The sequence below is a fragment of the Protopterus annectens genome, chromosome 14.part0, assembly GCF_019279795.1.
Source record: "Protopterus annectens isolate FY-2018-M chromosome 14.part0, PAN1.0, whole genome shotgun sequence".
NCBI classification, from domain to species: domain Eukaryota; kingdom Metazoa; phylum Chordata; order Ceratodontiformes; family Protopteridae; genus Protopterus; species Protopterus annectens.
In genome coordinates this window covers 863,626,381-863,649,809 of record NC_056748.1, presented here as the reverse complement: position 1 = coordinate 863,649,809, position 23,429 = coordinate 863,626,381, and the positions used below count along the sequence as shown (strand labels likewise).

Below are 23,429 nucleotides of genomic sequence, written 5' to 3'. Positions count from 1 at the left end.
ACCTGTACTCTCTAATTTTCTTGTGGTATAATGTTTGTTTGTTTTTCATATTGTTGGAGTTTTTCTCCCCGGGCCTTCGCTGAAAATGGCACTGTGTCCAGTCTGACTTTCCCGGTAAACAAATGTTAAATAAATAGTTAACCCAATCAACAGAGGTCAATTGGTTTTAATAGGAAAGGTGTAAGACGAGGCAATGTTCCAGTGGCAAATGGACTATCATTTCAAAAAAGCTCTTTCTAACCTTATTGGTAAAGTATAGGAGACAAAACTCCCTTAAGGTGGTAAGTGTCATGGCACCTATGTTCACATTAGGATATCCTGTGTTGATGATCAGTCATGTAAATCTTTTTTAAACATCTTTATTAAATCATTGCATTGTAATCAGTAACATGGGTATACATACATTAATAAAAAATAAATTTTGTAGTAAGTTTCTTTTGTTGTTGTCATGCACCTTAACATTACAGAAGTTGCTCAATTCTTGCCTTTCCTTAAACCTCACTTCTTCTCCTGAACCTTATTCTGCATATGTCATTCCCACAAATTCCATTTATTCCCATGAAATTGCTCTTTCCTTTTTCTGAAGATCCCTACAGTTCTTTTATCTTGTTTACGATATGCAGTACTTCTGTTACAGCTGGTTTAAATTTTGATTTCTCCTTTCTAGTAATTGATTTGTTGTCAGCCAATAACATTTCATTTCTAAGACATTACCATATCTAAGCAATTCTGATCCTATATCCCAGCTGAAAAAAATAATTTTCTTAGTTAAAACCATTTGTTCCTCCAACATTTCTGTCGGGGTACTTTGTAGAGAATTTGTGTAATGTACAAACTTGTTAACATTTCCAAAAATATGTTCTCAGTTCTCTTTCTCTTCCCCTTCACCTCTGGCATTTGCTATCTACCTGAGAGAAAATCCTCTGAAGTGTACTTGGAGTATAAAAGCGTGCATTCAAACACCTCCATGCAAAACTACTAAATCTTCTGGCTTAGATACTTGGAGGCCATATGAATTTCCTCCCATTGTCCTTTTTAAATTGGCTTTCCATTTTCCTTTTCCCAATCTTTTCTAACCTTCTCTAATTTATTCTTTTAATTGTCATGCAAATTTGTAAGTGAGCTGCTAATTCTTTCTTTCTTAACAGCAGCTTCTGTCCTGCACTCAACGAAAAACTCTACCACTCTACCAGAGTTGCTCTTTCAGTTAGCACCCTCCATCCCTTTCTATTTGCCTGTACTGTTAGCAATTTCTAGAAGGAAACAGTCTCTAATTTGCAGTTCAGACTGCCGCGGTGGTGCAGCGGTAGCATTGTCGCCTCACAGCAAGAGGTTTTCCTGTTTGATTCTCGGCTGGAGCGCCTTCTGTGTGGAGTCTGCATGTCCTCCCCTCGGTCGAGTGGCGTTCAAAAGACATGCGTGAATGGGTGTGCCTTCGTTGAAGCTTGGGCATCGGGCTGGCACCTCGGCACCGTAAAAATCGACTGTTAATCATTAGCGGACCGGAGTTCCACTGTGGCGACCCCTAATCGGGAAAAGCTGAAAGAAGAACAACAACAACTGAAGATAAATTAGACTGCCACAGAATGTTCAGCAAAATTAGAAATATCCCATTCTGGATTTGTTAAGCACAGAAAATGCCATCTGGAAATAAAGATAACCTTTTGAGTGCCATACAAGTTATATCCTTGAATTTGTAAATATTTTATTTTCTTTGCCTAAAGCTACACATATATCTATGTGTATATGTGTGTGTGTGTGTGTATATATATATATGTGTATGTGTGTGTATATCTTTATATGTATCTATGTCAGTGATCAAGTTTTCAGAAACTCGAAATTCATATCGGTGAGACCTTATGATCAATTTTGTGAAAACTCTTAACATTTAAAAAAAAAACACAAAAATCTATCTTTTTTTTACAGTTTTGCAGGGGACAAGCATCCCTGCACCCCCCATGTGCTGCGCCCCCACACTCCCTGATAATTATATATCCCAGCTCTGAGATCACACTACATTGAGGAAAACAGTAAATTCCCCAATCCTCATTGCACCACAATCTCCATTCAGAAGCTTCAGGTTTTCAGAAATTCAGTCATATCATCTCGCAGATATGAATTTCAAGTTTCTGAAAACTCTGTCAATAGATAGGGATCCATACACACAATATAGATAGCTATATATATATATATATATATATATATATATATACACACACACACACACACACATACATATATATATATATATATATATATATATATCAAATAACAGTGGGGGAACAGGTCGTCCCTGCCTGGTTCCTGTATTCAGATGCAGCTTATTAGAGAGGAACCTTCTCACCTTAATTATTGCACAAATCCCTCTTATTATCTCTCTTTTTCTATCCGGGAATGCAAAGGCTACAATTGCCCTACTCTAAAATGCCACCTGTTCATGGCTACTTCCCTGTTAATTGATTATACATTACCATTTTTATTTCATCTCTTCCGGTCTTACCTATTGTCAAGCATTATCCTCTTCTAACTTGTGTTCAATCAATTCTTCCATAAATATTTCTGTTTGTGCCTTTTCTTGATTCCCAATTCCTCTGCTTTATACACATTTTCATAAAATTTCCAAAACATCTCTAATGCCTGTATAGGATGTTTAGTTATTTTTCTTGTCATAGGCTTCCTAAGTTTGGCTATAACTTTTTCTGTAGTCTCTTGCCTTTTCTGTGTGTCTAGAATTATCAAAATAGTTGCTTAACAGCAAGCCTTCTAAACTCATGCATATTATCCAAATGCTCACTTATTTTTCCATTTACCACCCTGCAGTTGTTCCTGTTTTTGTTCTACGAGATTCCCTTTCTTACAAAATATTTTAACCATTATCAAACCTAAATAATTTGTATTACTCCTTTTCCCTATGTCTCTCGCTTATCTCTACCATGTTTTAAACTCTGCCAACTAACTATGTCATCTGAAGTAATTTCTGTCTTTCTTAATAACCTCCAAGTTACATCCACTACCCATTCCTTAAATTCCACATTTTTAGTAGATAAGTAGGAAGACACCACTGTCTATGTTTTACATCATTCCCCTTTATCATTTTCTTGGTTTTTATCAGTGTGTGGTCTGTATTGTTATTGGATTGAGCTCAAAGCTTCTGTGAAATATAATTTTGATCTAAGATAGTCTTGTTATTTATCAGTATGGAGCTTCTGTCTGCATTCCAGCTACTTTGTTCATATCTTCCGTACCAAATCTTCTTATACGATCTTTAAAATTCTCTCCTCTTTTATTATATTTTCCCTTCCAGTCCCCCAATACATCTTCACCATTGCAAAGCAAGTTTCAGTCCCCACCCATAAATAGTAATCCTTATTTAAAGTGTATTATTTCTCCCAAAATTCTTCTGAGCTATTTAATAGAGATGTCCTTCTATTCTCATGTTGCAGTGTTCATAACCTTTGGGTTATCCTCTTTTTAGCTACCTGAACAACCGGCCAGTATACAAACGTGGGACATCTAATGTAGGCCATAGGGTGTGTGGGCCAAAAAGGTTACATAATCCTACACCTCCTCCCTGCCAGTAAACCCTTACTACCACAAATCTGCCATTGTTGTTTTTTTCCCCCTCTGTCACTATAGAAGCCCTTGTCGCAATCAGTATTATTAGTCCCTTTTTCCTTTGTCACTGATCCTCTGCTGAATGTTCATCCTGAAATCTTTCTTTGTCAAAGTCACATGATAACGTCTATGCAAATGAATCTTTTGCAACAAGGCTATTTGCACCCCACACTGCTTAAGGTAATTCAGTTCTCTCTGCTTTTTGTCTTTACCTGTAAGGCCATTTACATCAGTCATGTAAATATATGCCATCCATTTGTTACGATTACCTTATGTAATGCCGTTATTATAAATCCATGAAATGCAAATTTTTGTAACAATGTAAAGTCTCTGCTTTCATGTCGTATTCTTAAATATATTGAGTTTTAAACAGTGTGCTGAAAAGCTCATTTGAAAGATACTTTTGTCAAGCACAGTTACCTGAATTTGGGAAAGTGTTGTTCTATTGCGAACAGTCTTTCCATTCCCAAGATAATCACAAATGGGATTTGTTTTCCTTCAAGATGCATCAGTTTTAGAACAAGTAATATTAGGTTGTGAGAATGCATGATGGTGGTGGTCGGGGGGGGGGGCACAGCAGCAAGTTCCCATCGATTTTGTTTGAAAACACAGATGTAAAATACATTTTCAATTAACTGTGTTTAAGGCTTAATACAGCAAACTGTAATTCCCTAGGTTGTCCTGTATCCTAAGATGACACTGACTTTGGTACAACAAGACAAAGCTGCATGGCCTTCTCTCTGCTCCCTCTCAACCATCTGGCATTTTCCTAAACTGAGGTCCTTCTCCTTATGTGAGTACAGATGCACTTAAGTAGGATTTTCAGAAGTGTGGCCAGTAATGTGCAACAGTGCAGTCAGCAAAACTAGGAACCCACAACTGCTGTGAAAGTACGCTGACTCACTGCAAGTCACATGGAGCTGTGTAACACTTGACAAGAGTGACATTCAGGCACTGGAGTGGAATGTTGCTATTTCCATGTTGCATTTCTATGACACTTAACTTTGAGTGGGAGTATACTCCCATTGTGAAGTGGTACGAGTGGCAGAGTCAACATTCCATTCTACCTTGGTGGACCAAACAGTGGAAAATGTGGCCGTAGTTGTTTGAGTCTAGTATTGAGGAAAAAGCTGGAAAGAGACTCTTAACACAGCTTATAGAGAGTACTTTTATGTGGTTTGCCATAGGTTTAGCCATGCCAGATCTGTGATTTGGTCAACAGATCCAGATATGTGCCTGTGCCAGATGGCATGACTCAGTCTGTCTTACTGTGTGTGTGTGTGTGTGTGTGTGTGTGTGTGTGTGTGTGTGTGTGTGTGTGTGTGTGTGTGCGTGCGCGTGCATATAGGAGGGAGGGACTGCAAAAAAAAAAAAAAATGAATTCAGTCTCACCAAGAAAAAGTAGAAGGTGGTTGCTAGGAAAAAGGTTTGAGAATTTCTGCGAGTTCTAAGTGCAAATTGCATGGTGTCAAAGGCTGTCTTGGTGTATTTTCAGAGATCTGGATCTAGACAACCAGGTATACATGTGGTTTAAATTTTCACACTTGTTAAGAGTCATCAGTGTGCAATAGCGGAATCATGTAACCCAAGGCAAATGACAACTGTGTCCTTCATATATAAAATATTAAAAGCAAGAAGAGAGAAAAAGAGCCTCCTAACAGAAACTGTTAGAAAAGATTTCCTTTGTTTGGAAAATAAAGTAAAAACGGCAGGTTGCACTAGCATTTTCTGCAGTTATACTGATTCCCTTAGTTAGTAAGAATATTGCAGAACATTTAAGAAATGTGAGATGTATGGATGGCTTCAAAATGTAATCTTTGATTCAAATTTCTGCCCTGCTGTCCTTCCCTCCCCTTTAACTTATATTTACAACTTACCAGTAGTAAGCGGCCACTGTGGTGCAGCGGTTAGCGTTGCCGCCTTACAGCAAGAGGTTCTCTGGTTTGATCCTCGGCTGGGGTGCCTTCTGTGTGGAGTCTGCATGTCCTCCCTGTGGACGTGTGGGTTTCCTCCGGGTGCTCCGGTTTCCTCCCACATCCCAAAGACATGCTGTAGGTGGATTGGACACTCTAAATTGGCCCTAGGTGTGAGTGCTTGTGTGTGTGTGCCTTCTGTGAAAGGTTGGGCACCGGGCTGGAAACTCAAGACCGTAAAACTCCACTGCCAATCATGAGCAGACAGTGATCCGCTGTGGCGACCCCTAACTGGGAAAAAAGCCAAAAGAAGAGAGAGAAATGGACTGTGCCACGGGCATTCCTTTTACTTTCTTTTATTTTTCAACCCTTAGCTTTATGGCCACTCGTGGATAAGTTTTCATGCTGCTTAACATGGAGTCCACTTTTGTCACGGATACATTCTTAAATGTTTTCTTTCTTTATTGCTAGGATAAGTTATTGTACAACTGCAAACTGCATTTTTTAAATAGGATCGTTTTATTAAATTTGGCACAACAGTCTGCATTCTGAAATTCTGCAGCAGATGGTAAACATGGTGCCATATTAGAAATTGTTTTAAGTATACTTTTAGGCAAAGTTCATATCTACTGTTCTTTACAAAAAAAGTAAGATTGAAGTAAATTCCATTTACTACAAATCATGAGTAAACTGGTCCATTAAGGTTAACATCAAGAAGAGTACGATTTTAAGCTTGAAGTAAAATAACGATCCTTGCTCATCAGTAGATGTCAGATGCTAAAATGGTTGAGAATAAAGTGAAAACAGTGCTCCTAGTGATTTGGATTATTGCTCTGAGTTGACATTTTAGCTTTTAAGAAGGAAGCAGTAATCACTTAAATGCCTTATTTGCTAATTCTGTGACTTTGTATGAAGACTATTCTAATGCAAGAAAAGAAGAGAAAGTTTTACAAAAGAGTTATCTAATTATTTTCTTGTTTTGTTCTTGTTCTGCTTTTACTTGCCTTCTTTGTGGATCCTTCCTGCTTTCAGCTTGGGAGATGTTAAAGCGGGAGAATCTTCTTCTCATCCAGCGCCACCAGAGCGCCGAGAATCAGTGAAAGTGACGTCTTGAAGTTTAAAATTTAAAAAATTAAAAAAACGGCAGCGGCCATGCACGAAACCCTGCATGCGTCTGATGTTTTTGGTGGCTGCCTCCTCTATGTTGTTTTCTATGGATCCATCGTGTCTGTTTCTGCTGTATGAAGGTGTTGAAAAAAAATTACGCAAGAAAGGACAAGAAGTGGCTACAGTTTGAAAACCTGGAAACCAGAAAAAAAATCTAATTTGCTTTTGTGCAACAGCAGTTATTGCCACTTAAAAATATTGACAGATGAATGAATACTTAAACATAAGAAGCACCAGACTGTCTGAAGATTTAAAATCAAGAACTGTATATTAAAAGAACAAGAGGTCAAATACTGAAGTGGTGCTTTCTTTTTCCTCTCTTTTTTTCTGTCTCTCGAACTCTGTCAATCTCTCTTTCAGTCAAGAAGGTTGAACATTGTACTGCATTAAAACAGAGCTGTAAAATTAGTGTAATGTAATAGGTACATTGGGAAACCGGACATGTAACATATAAGTCACAGCTGAGCATTCATCGCAAGTTTTAAGAGTTTTTATGATCAGCTGTTACTGCTGTAGGCTTTTCAGGAGGATACTGGCCACTTAACTGCTGGTGTTATATCCCAGAGTTAACCGGAAACAAATGATGTAATAAGAGGTTTACAACTACACAGCTTTCTTAAGTGGTGTAGCTACTGTTGAGACTGCTTAGGGGATGGTGAACACTGAAGCCGTCATGATTATAAGGTATCTGAAGTTGTGGAAATACAGATTGCCTGAGGCTTAGCAGATGACTGTTAAAAAATGCATCAGAGCCCCAAGTACATCTGATTGGCTGGTGCTAAGCTTCCCAGAAGTGTATAAAACATTATTCTCCTCACTGACTTCTAGTATTAATTTGTTTCCTTAACATCTATATATATTATATATATGATATATAAATATGTAAAAGTAAGGCTGCAATCCCTTTAGGAATAGTAAATACATGCTGTACACATGCACGCTAACAGAGCAATTAGTCTGTCCTTCTTTTATTGATGTCTGCTGATAAAATAGCTTAGATTTTATTTTAAAGTTGGAATGATTTAAAAGACCGAGGGTATAGATTTGATTCAGTGAATATTTGGGGGGAAGGTGTTACGGTTCCAGCAAATCCGTCCTTCCTTTTGTTATGCATCTAAACAAGCATTGTTGTACACTTCTGTGGATCAGTAATTGCTTTGAGTAACAAAAGACCCGATTAGCAAAGGCATGTGGGCTTGACTTCAAAAACAGCTTCTGTTTCCTAGAGGTGGTGGAAACAAAAACCAGAAAAATTACTTGTAAAATGGTGCATACCTGAAGACTGAATATCACTGGCTTCTGTCCACAGATTTGTGTTCAGGCACCTTCTAGCGCCTTCAGAGTCACTGTACTTAAGATTTTTTAAATTAACAGATCTATAACAAGTTACACATTGCCTCCCATGTGTTTTTTTTTTCTATTCTCAGAACCACCTCTTGTTAAATTAATAAAATGTGTAACTTACCAACAACTTTGTTAAAAAAAATAGGAGGGAAGTTTGTGACATTATTTGGGGAAAAAAAGTCTCCTCCTCCCATAATTAAATTTACATTGCACTGAAACTGAGTAGAAATTCAGCCTATAAAATCAGGTAAGCGTCATAAATGAGTGTTATTATTTGGTTTATAAAGATTGAATTGCATTGTGCTGTTTAACTATATTGTACATCTAAAGTTATCTGTTGTATTGAGAATGTTGCTCATGAAATAACAATAGAAGGGATGTGAAAAAAACACTAAATTGAGTGAGTTACACTCAAAGCAACACTAAGCAGGCTAGAAGGAAAACAAAAACTTGTCACTCAAGTATCTCATCACGGCCACATGTGTAAAACAAGAGCAAAAAGAATATGCAGTTATTCTGGGCTTATGCATGTCTTCTTAAAGGTTGATATTTTTACTGTCTGTGTTTACTTGATATAATAAAACATATGTATTTGGTAATTGCATCATTCAGACGGGTTGAAGAAAACCTCAGTCTTCAAAATGAGGAATGTTTGCTGATTTAATTTAATGAGGAATTTTTAGCTTGGTATGATAAGGACATGTTACCAATCATGTACGCATTCAAAAATTATTGCATTGTTACTGTTTATCTTATGGGGCTATTATTTAATAAACACACGTTTTAAACAACAAAAGACAAAAAAAGCATTTGACGCTGGACTTTTGCATGATGTTATCTTAGGACTTGAAAAAAAAAATCTTACCCAGTGTTTGTTTGTTATGAATGTTGGTAATTCTTCATAGCTTTGTTACAATGGGACTTGATCTGAAAGTGTTTAATAAAATAACATTTCAACAGTGCAATATCGTACGTTTTTGTGTATGTTATAGTACTGCCATTTTTAGCTGAACCTTTGCTCTTCCATGTAATGCAAAAATAAAACTGAAAAAAAAAAAAAAAACTCTTGAAAAAATATAAATGTTGGCTCCTATTCTGAAATTGTGAAGGAAAGAGAGATGACGAGATTGATTTGCTGATGCCTTTGAATATAAAATGATACCGTCTGAACATAAATTTTGTTCTTTGTTTCATTTTTTGAGGTACTGCTGATATATACATAAGCTTGTGCTTGTCTTTTAGAAGATTATCAATAATTGCTTAGTGCAACATTGTTTTGAGGGTAAAAACAGTCATGTGAAAATCTGAAACTCTCAATCCAGAAGAGAATTTGTGCCCAAAAAGTGTTTTTTTTTTATATAGTAAAGACAAACTGTTGTGCATCAAGGCATGCAGTGGAAGTCCTAATAAGAATTTGTGGTGATTAATTATTCTTCGTACAAACTTCTGTAAGTATATGTCATGAATTCCATCTATGGAATATAGAAAACATGATAGTCCACCTGCAGTGCCATGTAACAGAATGTTATTGCACACTTGACACTTCAAACACACTGAAATATGACTAGTTTAGGCAGGAGTTGTAGACGTTCAAATAATTGATGCATCTTCCTTATAATGAGGATGTCTGAGACACTACAATAAATTCATCTTTTATCTTTTAATTTCACTGCTGGACCAGCTGCATTCATTTACTGTACGCAAACATGAGTTTAGCCAATCTTGGTGCAATCTTCTTAAAATTATGTAGACAGTCATAGTGAAGCAGGGGTTTAGATAGTAATTTATGTATGTATTCATTTATTTATTTGAATTTGATTTACAGAGTAATGTACTGATCCACTTGGACCAGTTTCAGACAATGCCTGGGAGTAATACTCAAAATACAGCTGAAAATAGTACAATTCAGAAAATGAAACAATATAAAACTGAACATCGTCATTAACACAACACCTTTAACAGCTTTGCTTAACCATTTCAGCTGACATGATTTTATTGTGTGTAATAATGAATATGTTTAATAACAAAAAAGCTAGTTGGAGCACTTGGGGGCTGTGAGGAATGGATATGTAGTTCATAGGTTAATAGGTGCATACTAGGCTAATGACTTCCAGAGCCTTTATAAGCCTAGCTTTGCAACCCAGCTCAGTCATATCCATATGTATCATGGGCATTTATGAGGAGGGAGTATGTTAGGAAGTTTCTAGAGGTTATGTGGAAGGGGATATTGGTTTGGGTATTACTGTGTACCTCGGTCTATTCCAATTGTTCAGGATTTGGAACAGTGATCTAACTTTTGACCAATATGTGTCTATTGTGAGAAAGTTATTCTATATTGCACAGCTTATAAACTAAAGGATGGTGTCTAGATCTAGGGATGCCATTGCTCCCCCCCTCCTTTACTCAGCCATCATTACTCCAGCCTTTGAATATTATTCCCATTTTGGCATGTATCTATCCATACACATGCAACAAATAGAATGCCCGCAGAGATACCGTACTAAAAGGATACAATGCCTAAACAATGTCCTTCATCCCTGTCCTTATTCAAACACAATGTAGATGTATCGATGGGAAACAGAAAATATACCCCAGGGCTCTTCCCTATAATACTAATGGACAGAGACAGCCCCTAAATGCATTATCTCATGTAAGGGTCCCCTTAAATTTTCTGTGGTATGATCAGTTATTCTCATTAGGGGTAATATATAATTATCATTTATGGGATGGGTAAGGCTAGTCTATAACAAAATGGGATAGAATATTTTCAGCACAAAAAGGTAAACTGGCTAGGCTTAAAATGACTTGCAAAGGCAGCATGCCTAGCATCTATCCATGAAACTACCAGAGACATGGTGGCCAGACCTGGGGTGAATTTCTGACCTCTCATCCTTTTGTTAACATTGCACATAAATTGGATTAAGGATGGACTCTGCTTCACATGGATGGGGATCTCTGAAATGCATATCTTTCTCACCAACCTATCTTATTAGTATCATAAGCAAAATTTAAATGCTTGGATCTAGTGGTTCTGATGCTGTATATTTTGCAGATGTCGAAATGGTTCATCAGAGTGGGATTTGAAGATGCCTTGTATGCCAAACATAGATCATCTGTCAGTAACCTGTAGGAGATGGAATATAGAGATAGGGTTTTAAGGGGATCCATATAAGACAATGTGTTTATATCTTGGATTCCCTTGGTAAGGAACTTTAGTGGGCATTCCAACTGCTGCATATATCTGTTCTGGTACATGCAAAAGGGGCATTATACTCAGTGATGAGTCTGATAAGGGCAGAAAAAGTGACACTATGACTTCCTTGGACCTGAATGCAGTACCTTTACACATGATTGTGTGAATGAGGATCTGAGTTATGCTACTCTAGTTAAAGCACCTGCATTTGATTGTTTGAGAAATTGTATCCCTAAGTTAAATTTGAAAGTCCAAGAGACTAGCTTTTTTAAAGTAGAAAGGAAGGAGTGCCGGAGCTTGGTTCCCATTACTGAGAAGCTGTGGTTCCAGCAGAGCTTGCTCTATGTTCAGTGTGGTACAATACAGGGTCAGTACTAGAAAAAACCCTAGGATTATAGTTGGCTAGTAGAGACTCTGCTTCTAGAAAAAGATTTCAGTTACACTAGTTTTAAAGTAGTAAGGAGCCCATCTGAAGGTCATAATTCAGGTGGATTAGCGTTCACTATAACTTGAGCATCTGTTCTCAATTTAAAAGGCCAGTGTGATGAATTTGTATATTTGTTTGGTGCAAAAGTATGTGGATCTCTAAAGGAAGAAAGCATTTTAAAGGCATTTGCTCAAAAAACACCTACCCAAGTGCTTTTTTTATTTCTTCTTCCTTTACTATCCTCCTGTTAATAATGTGTTCAAGTGTTCATAGAGCACTACTGTACATGCCCGTATGCAGTTCACTGCACCACCACTCCCTCTCTGAAGCAATCTCTCCTGATGTTTAGCTTAAGTATTTCCTTCAGGGTGTCATCCATGCCTATCTACTCTTCTGTCCACCTCCTTAGAATTCTGCCACCCTCTTGCCCCCTTTATAATGCATTGTATCAGTTTCTCTCACAAAGTTTATGCATTTTTACTTCGAGGCTTCCTTCATATGCCGTATCTCTGTACGGAGGTGTAGTGGTTGTTAAATCACTTTTTGAGACCCAAATACTCCAAAATGAAGTCTTCCTAGTAAACTCGATGTACTAAAATAGGCTTAAACTAAATATGTAAAAGTGTGCTGTTATCAATTCTCATAAACAATTTCACCTCTTATCATTCTGTATAGGCAGCACACCACTAGAAAACAAAACTGTAGTCAGAGACCTAGGAACTTGACAAGATATTCCCCATCTTGCCCATCATATGACACCTGTTGTCAGGAATCGCTTTTATTTAGCTCAGTTAATTGCTAAAGGTATATCATCAAGGTCTTAAGAGGAAATCACTCCCTTATACTCAGCATGGATCAGACTAATTACTGAGTAAAACTCTCCATTTGGGGCATATCTCACTAACTATATCAAACAAGTATAAATAACCCCAAAGATTCTTAACCAAAAAGATCTCGAGCCTAAAGACACTGCGCTATCATAAGAGACTGAAATCTGTACCCCTTTATTCAGTCTTTTAATGCAGTTTTGAAGGGATATCTCCATCTTGCTTACCATGCCATCAGGGACCCAGTTGCCCAGTACCTCCTATACCTCCACATGTCCATAAATCCACCAATACTAGAACCAGTGTTCTAAATCTTCAGCAACAGTTGAGAAAGAGGCTTATAACCCAGTGTCTGTCAATCCTCCTCGGGGGTCTGATTGACTAAAAAAGGACAACACACAGCAAAAGAATCTTGGAAGGAAATAAAAGGTAAAGTTTTGAAGTAATTTAAAGTGGAAATTGTTTTTCATTATACTTTGGCAATAAAATTCAAGCTCAGAAAAGTGTTTGTGATTCCACCGATAATAGAGAGAGAACAAGCTTTCCTATACAAGTTGAAAGAAAATGTTTGGAACATAACAGAGAAAGAGAGAGAGAGAGAGATTAAAAAAACTCCTTTGAGAAAGTAAAATTTCAAGGGTAAGCTGGGACAAATTAATTCTTCCAAAAGAACAGGGGGGTATTGCAGTCCCTAACCTGTGAGACTATTTTGACACAAGCCAAATAAAACTGGCTTAATTGTTACAAAATGGTAAACATTTGGAATGAAAACACATGGCGTTTACACTGGAGAGAGGAGAGTATCAGATTATTAAAAAAATAAATACATGGTTACAAAATAATGGGTGCATAATGGAAAGAAAATCTTAAATGAGATGTATGACTCAACTAGAATAGTGTCAGGCTATAATCACTTTGAGAAATGGTAAAAGGAATTGCTTCCCATAAGGTATAGGTGAAAAGAACAGAAGAACCAATCCCTTGATAGAATTGTCTCATGAGGACCCATGATCTGACCTACTGGGATCTATTAGGAAAGGGATAGAATATATTGGAATGGAACCTAGGAAAACAATCCTTTGTTTTCAGAGAAAGTGAATATTTAATATGTAGCGCCCATGTATCCAAACTGAAGGAACACAAAATGGATGTTCAGAGGGAGGGTTTAGATTTACCTGAGATAGTCTGGATGTTTACAGAACAAGAAATGTATGTATTAAGAATTTTATTTTATTTATTTTACATGGCAACCCATTTAGAGCCCATCACTGCCTCAATTTAAAGCAGCTAGGATGGCTTGAACTACAAAATCTAATTAAATTTCATCAACTAACTATAGCCCACAACACTCTTTACAAACCATCCAAAACACCTATTCTTTCCACACTAATCACTCCCTATAAAATCCTGGAATCCTTAAGGACTTCTCAGAAACTTCTAGTACATACAACTAAAACAAACAATAAAGCTGGTGATTCCCTTTTTTCTAATATAGTTGGAAAAGCCTGGAACCTCCTTCCAAATGAACTCTCCACACTTCCTTCACTACCCTGTTTTAAAAACAAATTGAAAGTACTCCTCAAAACTCATTGGTTATGCCCATGCTCTAAACCTGACTAGTCTAACTGTCCTTGTATACTCTGATCTTCCAAACCCTTAACACATTAAAAGCAACTCCTTCCTTATTAAACAATGTTACTAATTATCTCTTGAAAACCTTGATTGTATTTGCATTCCTTTATTATGCCTCTATTTCTGCATTGTAAACTATAGATTGTACTTTCATCCTTTATTATCCCTGTATTCTGCACTGTAAATGTTATGGTGATAATCTGTTATACATACTGTAAATAGCTTTTTTTATCTATCTCATGTTAATTTCATTGTCCTAGCTTTGGAGCTTAACTCCTCGGGCCTCTACTGAAAATGGACATGTATCCAGTTGGACTAACCCGGTCAACAAATGTAAAATAAATAAATGTATTAAGAAGTTAATCAGTAGACTAGAAGGCTTATTGAAGGAGTAGAATTCAAGACTGTTACATGAAACAGGATTGGGAGAACAACCTAGGAACAGAATCCTTGACTGAACTGAAAGACATCTGATTCAAAAATTGCCCCAAAGTCAAGGAGAGTTAAATATTTGGGTTACCCCAGGAAGACTCTGTAAAATGTTCCCAGGGGTTAACTCAAAGTGACAGATGTGCAATAATGTTCAGGTAGGAAACTTGGACCATATCATTTTGGCTTACCCAAAGCTCGAGCAATTCAAGACGTACCAGTGTTTCAGTTGCAAGGCTTCTGAATGCCAGTGAACTCTCTACCTTTTGAAGTGTTTAAGGCGCAGTGAAGCCAATAAAGCCAAACACCACTAGCTGTAGACATGCAATGCTTTGCTGTTTTTCTGATCTTGCCAGTACAGCATATGTAGACTGTTTGGCTATATTTTGGAAACACATAGCTTAAAAAAAAGGCTGATGTCCATAAACATTAGGGTGACAGCATATCAGGAAAGTAGCTGAAACACTGGTATGCCCTTGCGTGTTAATTTGCATACCTCCCGTGGACTTCCACTGCAGGAGGTTTAATGTATTACACAATGAAGATTCTAGCTTGCCTGGTTCTTTTTTGGAGTTTTTATTAAACTGCTTGTGTCTGTGTGACCTTTTTATCTTTTGGCTTGGATGTTATTTTTGATATTGTGGAAAGACTGAAACTTTGAGGTCCCACTTCAGCTGGTCTGTTGTTCCCCTGCCTATATTGATTATTCTACAGTCCATGGAGTCTTGTTACATCAACAAAGTATCTCATCAAAATTAAAAAAAGAAAATTAGTCCTGAGCATACCTGCTAACCTGCATACATTGAAAATGTGAACAAAGTTCCATGAAATGTAGGTATTTGCAGCTGTAAAATCCGAATATAATCTGGTTAGCATATCATTTGCATATCAAATAGCACATAACCCTTCCTGCCTCAGTTAGGAATGTTGGATACTCAGAAGCACATTTAAAAACACAAAAAATGACAAAATTGATGGGAAAATGTAAGCACATTTTTTCAGAGAGAGAGAGTACAAAATGTGTAGATTTTAACTGTATTGTAACATTCTACCACACAAGGTAATTTATTTTTGCTCCTGGAAAAAAAAGAGATGCAAGATGTGCATTTTTCTGTAAATAATTGGTGCCACTAGTATGTTGGTCATGTAGCATGCTTTTTGTTACTAGGCACCTTCAAAAATTATGAATGATGAGGGGGGATTTGTGTGAAGAGGTAAATCAAGCCTAAAAATAGAGACATACCTCCAAAAACAGGAATGTCATGCAAGAGATAAATCAGGTATGAAATAGAATATCCCTGCAAAATAGGGGCAATTGAGAGGTCTGGCTGTAGGTCAGCCTTCCCATACATATTCACATGAAGGCTTTTTTTTTTGCCTTCTGCACCCTCTTATCATCAACTCCCTTTTCTCATTTTATCTACATGGGGTGAGGGTCACCTGCTGCCATCTCTCTTGATTCAGTGCCATTCTCCTATCTTATTCGACAGTCATGCCTGACTGACATAGGTCTTCTGTCACACAACCATCCACCACTTTGCCGGAATCCGTAATTTCCTCTTGCTTTTGTCCCAAATCATCTTCACCCAATTGTTTTCTGCTTTTTTGCACATGTGCATGGCCCACTTTAATCTGTTCTGTTTGACCTTCTCTGCAATGGGAGCTACTTTGGCTTCTAATCTCACATCATCATTTCTCCGTCTGTCCCACATTGTGCATCCTACCACCCATCTCAGGTACTTCATCTCCATCACCTCTAACTTCAACTACTGTGCCTTTAGTGCCCAGGTTTCTGTACCATACAGTAGTATTGGCCACATCACTGTTTTGTACATCTTACATTTCAGCTTCTTTGGCATTCTGCTATCATACACTACCCCTGACACTCTGTGTAAGTTGGCTGCATCCCCTCTGATTCTAGTGTTGACCGTATTAAGACTTCCATTCTCTTCAACCACCTCTCCCACATAGTTGAAGCTGTTACCTGTTCCACTATTTTCCCTTCTATCTCAATTCTCAGCTTCTTCTGATTTCTCCCATTTGCTGCCATTACAACTGTATTATCTGTACTTAGTTTCATCCCGTGTGCCTTAAGATTTGCATTATTCCCCTATGCTTTTCTGCAGTTATTGTTCAGAGTCTGCTTGTAATGAGACATCATCTGCATACAGCAACTTTGCTGATTTGCCCCTGCTGACCAGTTTGATAATATAGACCATCACCAGTATGAACAGTAGTAGTCTCAGAGATGAACCCTGATGCACACCTGCTACTACTACTGGGAACCCTTCTGTGAGACCAAACTCTGTTAGTGCTTGAGTCATTGGGTCCTAGTATATAGCCTGCACTAATTCTACCAAAGTTTCTGAAACTATGAAACACCACAGGACTGCCCAAATCAGCTTTCTTGGGACCTCGTTATATGCTTTCTCCAAGTCTAGGAAAGCCCAGTTGGACTGTTTCCTCATTTCTAGCTTTTCCTCAACTATCTGTCTTACTGCAAACACCAAGTCATTTGTGCTGTATCCTGATCTGAATCAGAACTGCTCATCTCCTGTTTTATTTTCTGCTACTTTGTGTATTCATTTATCAGTCACCCTCTCCAAAACTCTCATACAGTGTGACAGGAGTTTGATATCTGTATTGCCCACAGTTGTGAATGTTACCTTTGTTCTTATGCACTGACACTAGTATGCTTATTCTCCAGTCATCTGGAATACACCTTTCTCAACATACTGCTCCGAGTACTCTCAGGAGACATTTCTCCCTGATTTCACCCAATATCTTGATAATATCTGCTATGACCTCCTGTGAACCCTCAGGTTTCCCCAACTTCATTACCCTAAGTGCAGTGCTTAGTTCTTCTATGGTGGGTTCCTCCTCTTCTCTCATCCTCGGCTGTGTGTGGGACAGTACAGATTCTGTAGTGTTTTCTTCATTCAGAAAGCTGCTTGAAGTACTCCTTCCATTTGCCTTTAATATGCTGTGTACTGGTGAGTAGGTTGTTGCTGGCATCCTTTACGAAAGGTGTCTGACTATCATATTTACCTTTCTTTCTTTGTCTTGCAACCTGATAGAATTTCTTTGCTCTCTGCTGAGTCACTTTCCAGAAGCTGGTAGAGTGTCTCTGATGCCTTGTTCTTTGCTGTGCAACATCTCTCTTAGTGTCTTTGTTAGTCAACCAGTATTCCTTCTTAGCCTGGACTGTTTGTTTTTTTTCTGTTTCTCACTTCTTCCTGCAGTCCTCCTTTTTTTTGATGACTTCCTGGACTTCTGCATTCCACCACCAGCTTTCCTTGTGTACCTTATTTCCATACTTGTCTCATCCACGTATCTGTTCTGTAGTCCTCGCATATGCTGTTTTGAGGTGTTGCCATTCTTCCACTGCATTGATTTCATCTTCTTTCTGAGGTGCTAGAACCCTGAATAACTTGAACTCTTGTGCTTTCACACCAGCCATTTTTCAGGATAGTCTTTATCCTAGTCTCTGTTGACCTTAGAGCCTTCTCTGCTTACACTGATTGTTGTGGGCCGATTGTTTCAATGAGGATGATTTGCAATCAATGATTCTACCCTAGTGCCCTTTCCTTACTAGGAGGAAGTCTACCAGAGATGTATGTTGGCCACTCTTGTGTATGATCTTGTGAATCTCTCTCTCTGTCTTGCTGAACCATCCATTTGTTAGCCATCATCAAGCCTTTTGCCAGACAAAAATGTAGAAGGCCTGCCCTTTATTTCTGTTAACCCAGTCATGTAGACACAGTCCTCATATCCTGTTCTGCATTCAGGTCACATATTAGCAAAACTGATTCATGTTATCTTGCACTCTGTTCTTCATTATCATAACCCTACTGTAGTGCATAGTCTAAAATTATAAATACTGATCTATCCTTACACTGGAGTCTGACTGCAATGAGTCTTGTCACTAATTCTTATGACATCCCATTTTTTGAAGCTTTTCTGTCCCCACAATTCCCACACCATTTCTAGTCTGTCCTTCTCATGAGTGACCTGTCCTCCTTACCTTCATGTCATCCACTTCCAAGCTGTGTCCTGTCAGTGAAACTACATTGAGAGGAACAATTCATAGCTCATGTTTAGCAGGTTGATTGTTTTTTATGTCCAGCTTGTGTCCAGAGTGTTTCCAAGTAACCCAGTAGCTGATTGCCTGGACACTGGCTTGCCAGTAACTTATTGACCCAGCACTGCTGGGCTTTATGGCAGGCACTCACTGGCCAATACGGGAACATACACTCCTCTCACCATTATCATGGGTCCCTGCTATAGACTAGATTTTCCACCAGTTTACCACCAGCAAATATACATTCCCATTTTTCATGACATTCATCAACACAATCGAATCACTTAGAGCCAATTATAACACCATGAAGTTGCTTAATGTGCAGTCTGGGATACACTCACTCTTATCTTGAGAATATTGTGCATCAGAGTTGATGCCCAAAAATGGTTGATCTGTAGAACTCTTCCCTAAACAGGACACTATCTAGAGTTTGTGCTGCTGCTGCTCCTAACTCCATTTTTGGGTGCATTTGGGGAGGAACTACTCAGGATATTTTTAGGAGGTAGAAGTAGCTCCACAAAGACACAGGTAGAATATGCAAACTCCATACAGACATAGGCCTGAAGTCAAAATCAAACCTTGTACCCTGTGGATGAGAGACAAAGACCTTAACTGTTATAACTGGTCTTTGTGTACAATTACATTTAAAAATATTCTCCAAAGTCCCACACTCACAGGCCAAATGCAAGACTTAAGAAACAGTACAATTACTACTTCATCTTTAGAAATAATTACACAATGCCAAGGAAAAAAAGATGTGGACCTCTTATATCATCCCTGTATAACCTGCTCTATAGGATATCATTTTTGCAGCCTGGAATCTGGGTTTTTCTCCCTTTACTTATAAAGAGGTAGATGCTGTCTATAAACCCTTGACTGAGTGGAGTGAATTCTCATCATAGCATTCTGGTATAGATTCTTGGATGACTTCTTCAGTCTAGCATAGGTCTCATACCTAACTTAGTATTTGATAAGGAGTCCAAAACTTTGGACATGGTGTGCAGGAGAGTTATCTGTGACTTTGAGACTACAGTCTTTTAAGTCTTTGCCTCAGTGGTCCTATTCCAAGTCTTTTGTAGAACATGCACTAAAATTGTTGGCAGATATCTTTTATTCTGTAGTTAAGAAGTCTCTGGAAGATACCCTTGTGATGGTTTCCTTTCAAGGCTTGCATACTGCTTGTTATAACTGAGTCTACTGATGCTATGGTCAAAGCAGCAGCCTCGGGTATTTGCTTGCTCTGTTAGTGTGACTTTTGCTCTCATTCTTCACCTATGAGTCTAGGTATGCCTTTGTGGATGTCCTTTCTTTAGTGACTACCTCTGTCAGACATTTTAAGACACTGAAGATCTTAGAAAGAAAACAAAACCGACCTCTGTCGAAGTTTTCTACACTGTGCCTGGCTTTGTCTTCTTGCAGACCTCCCCATTATCTCGAGGAGAAGAGGAAAGTCCTTATAGGATGATAAGGAACCTGTAAGCATTAAAAAAATGCTTCCTTCCTGATCTACATCCACTAGGTTTTCTACACTGGTGACTTGATTTAGAACTGTATGGTTCATCAGATGAATGGAAAACACAACTGCAAGCGTTCAAAACATTTTCAGATGATAAAAAAATTCCATTTGGTCTTGATAAATGTGCAAAAGCAACCTTTAAAGCAGGAAAGCTGCAGCACCAAGAAAACATCAGTCTGGGAGAGGAATGTGATATAAAAGAGCTTGAGCAAGACGGAGTGTATAAATATTTGGGAACTGATAAAGGATCAACAATAAAACATGAAGAAATGTGAATAAAACTTGGAAATGTTTTAGAAGACTAAAATTAATACTGAAAACAGCACAGACATCTAGGAACAAAGTCCAGGCAATACACCCAATTTTCTCTTCCTGTTTTAACTTGTACAGTTTTGGAGTAATTGACCAGACCCAAAAGGTGTTTGATCCATTGGGCAAGAAAACAAGAAGGATGCTTCAGGCTTATCAAATGATTTATAAAAATCAGTGTATACACAGACTATATATATTCCCCATTCTGAAGGAGGTATGGGCCTTCATGAAATTGATTACATGTATAGATCTGCAATCATAGAACTACCAATACATCTGCTGACCTCACAAGACCAAAATGTAGTGAAAGTTTTAGAACTTGATGAGAATGTCTATGATGACTTCCCTGCTTTGTTTAGCAGTAACATATTGGTGTCAAGCAGGAAAGGAAATCAAATCCGAAGTAGATAAAAATCAGGCAGCAAGTGAATCTTTCAAAAAACAAAAGAAAGAACACAAGGTGAAGAATCAGATGAGAAGGCAACAAATGTGGAGAAGCATAAATCTAGTTGCAAGTACAGAAAACTCTTGGAGCAACCTCATGTTGATCAGGATCAAATGCAGGAATGGCTAAGGAGGGGTGAATTTAAACCAAAAGATAAAAGGTTAATATTGGCAGCCCAAGATGGGGTGCTATGTACACGTTGGTTTACGAAGTCCAGTGAACATGTGGGAGAAACAGATAGATGTAGTTTTTGTAAAACATAATTCTAAACAGCTGCACATCTTGTTGCTAGTTATGAAATACTAACGGCAGAAGGGACTGTACACTGACGAGCATAATAATGTGGCAAGACTGCGCATTGGGGATTGTGCAAACATTATGATACCGAGGTGGCTGAAAAACACTGGAAATGTGAGCCACAAAGTATTATAACATGTGATGAAGTTTGTCACATTGGATCACCCATTACCAACAGTTCAAAAAATAGATGAAAGGAAACCAGATATAGTAGTCCATGAAAAGAAGACAAAAGTAGCATTGATCATTGAAATTACTGCATTCAGTGACTACAGTGTCTTACATACACAGAGACATAAAGTCATAAAATACCAGGATTTGCAGGCAGAAATGAGGGCAATTTGGAAGAAGGATACCCAGACAGTTCCAGTAGTAGGAGTAACAGGTCTTATAAAAAAGAATTTACAATCATACTTAGATATTTTACCGATACATGTAACTCCATATGAATTGCAGAAAGAGTCATTACTGGGCACATTTCAGTTGCTGAGAAGAGCACTTCTGGCTAAAATCAAAGACTGAACAATACTAATTTCATAAACTTTAATCATACTTTGACTTAGGAATGAGGTCCATTCACATCATATTATTAGAAACCCAAATGAATTGGAGAAATTAAAGATGATAAGGGGCCTGTAAGCATCTAAAAATGCTTCCTCCCTGATCTACATCCACTAGTTTTTCTATAAAGGTGACTCCACCATAGCAGATGTCACATAACTTGGCTTTTCCACAGGACTGCCCATAGCAATGTGTTTTTTTTTTTTGCCACAACATTGAGAGCGATCACCATAGGCCAATACATTTTTTATATGTAGGTGTAGGCAGCTATATTCTGGAACTATTAAATCCTCAGCAAAAAGACGTCTACTTGCAGTCAAGTGCTTTCCATAGAACGTTTGAAAGTGGTGTGTATTTTACCCACACAAGAGTCACAGATCCTGTTCCTCTTTTGTAGAAAGTGGAAGACAAAGGATTCCCCTCCTACAGTTTCTTTGTTCTGAAAGGTTTGGGGGAATATTCGTTCCAACCTAGACCCCAGATATTTGAGACAGCACATCAAATGTTTTGAATCCCTAGTGGTATTGCAGCAAGGAGTGTGGATAGTGTCACTGAACATGTTGGAAGCATTATATCACTTCAGTGTCTGGGGTCCCTGAAAGATAAGGACTCACATAAGTATAGTTTTGTCACTCCCTTTGATCTTTACCTGAAGCCGCAAAGGCGAATCCCCGATGTTCCACCCAGTCAGAAGGATGCATCAGTGGAAGAAATTCAAAAGCTGCTCGAAAAGAGTCATCCAAACAGTCCCACCAGACCAAATAGAATCCAGATTTTATTTAAGGTTCTTTTTAGTGCCAAAAAAGACAGGGGACTAGAGGCCAGTTTTAGACCTCAGCATCCTAAACAAGTTCATCAGACCAGATTCCTTATGGTCATGGTTCAGTCTATCCTTCCATTTCTGGAAAAAATCCACAAAAATGTTCAGTCAAGGCACCAAAATACCAAATAAGTGCCAAGGGAAATGAAGACAAAGCCCAGAAAACAATAAAAGGGTTTTATTCGTCCAGAATAAGTCACTCAAAGCACATTAATGCTCCTTAGTGTAAAGATACGTTTTCATCATTAAAACTTCATCAGATGTGGACCTATGAAGTTGAAGGCCTGCTTTGTGAATGGACCTTGGAACATGAACATCTTAGCTTATTTTGGAGTAATATGGAACTTGAAAGACAGCACCTTGTGGGCCACTACTACAGCTTGTTACCACAGAGAAATGTATTATTACTCCAAAATAAGCTAAGGTGTTCATGTTCCAAGGTCCATTCGCAAAGTAGGCCCTTAACTTCATAGGTCCACATCTGATGCAGTTTTAATGACGAAAATGTATCTTTACACTGAAGAGCGTTAATGTGCTTTGAGAGACTTAATCTGGCTGAATAAAATCCTTTTATTGTTTTCTGGGCTTTGTCTTCATTTCCCTTGGCACTTATTTGGCATTTCTGGAAAAAGACAAATGGATGTGCTTGATAGATCTCCAGGATGCATATTACCATATAAAAATAGACAAACGCTCCAGGAAATATCTCTGCTTCCAGCTGGGAGCCAGTCATTACCAATTCTGAGCACTGCCCTTTGGTCTCTTCACAGCCCCCATAATGTTTACCAAATGTATGGCAGTAGTAACAGCTCACTTGAGACTGCAAGGATTCTAGCTGTTACCATATTTA

At 38.1% G+C, this 23,429-nt stretch overlaps 1 protein-coding gene across 19 annotated transcripts in view; it reads left to right on the top strand.

The window, feature by feature from the left end:
• Nucleotides 1-9,001, top strand: part of LOC122789306 (calcium/calmodulin-dependent protein kinase type II subunit gamma) — a 2,351,533-nt gene extending 2,342,532 nt beyond the window's left edge. For all 19 annotated transcript variants that reach the window (XM_044056632.1, XM_044056627.1, XM_044056637.1 and 16 more), the window contains one exon: nucleotides 6,561-9,001. The gene's annotated coding sequence lies outside the window, so the exon portion shown is untranslated. The remainder of the gene's footprint in view (nucleotides 1-6,560) is intronic.
• Nucleotides 9,002-23,429: the final 14,428 nt, after the last annotated feature.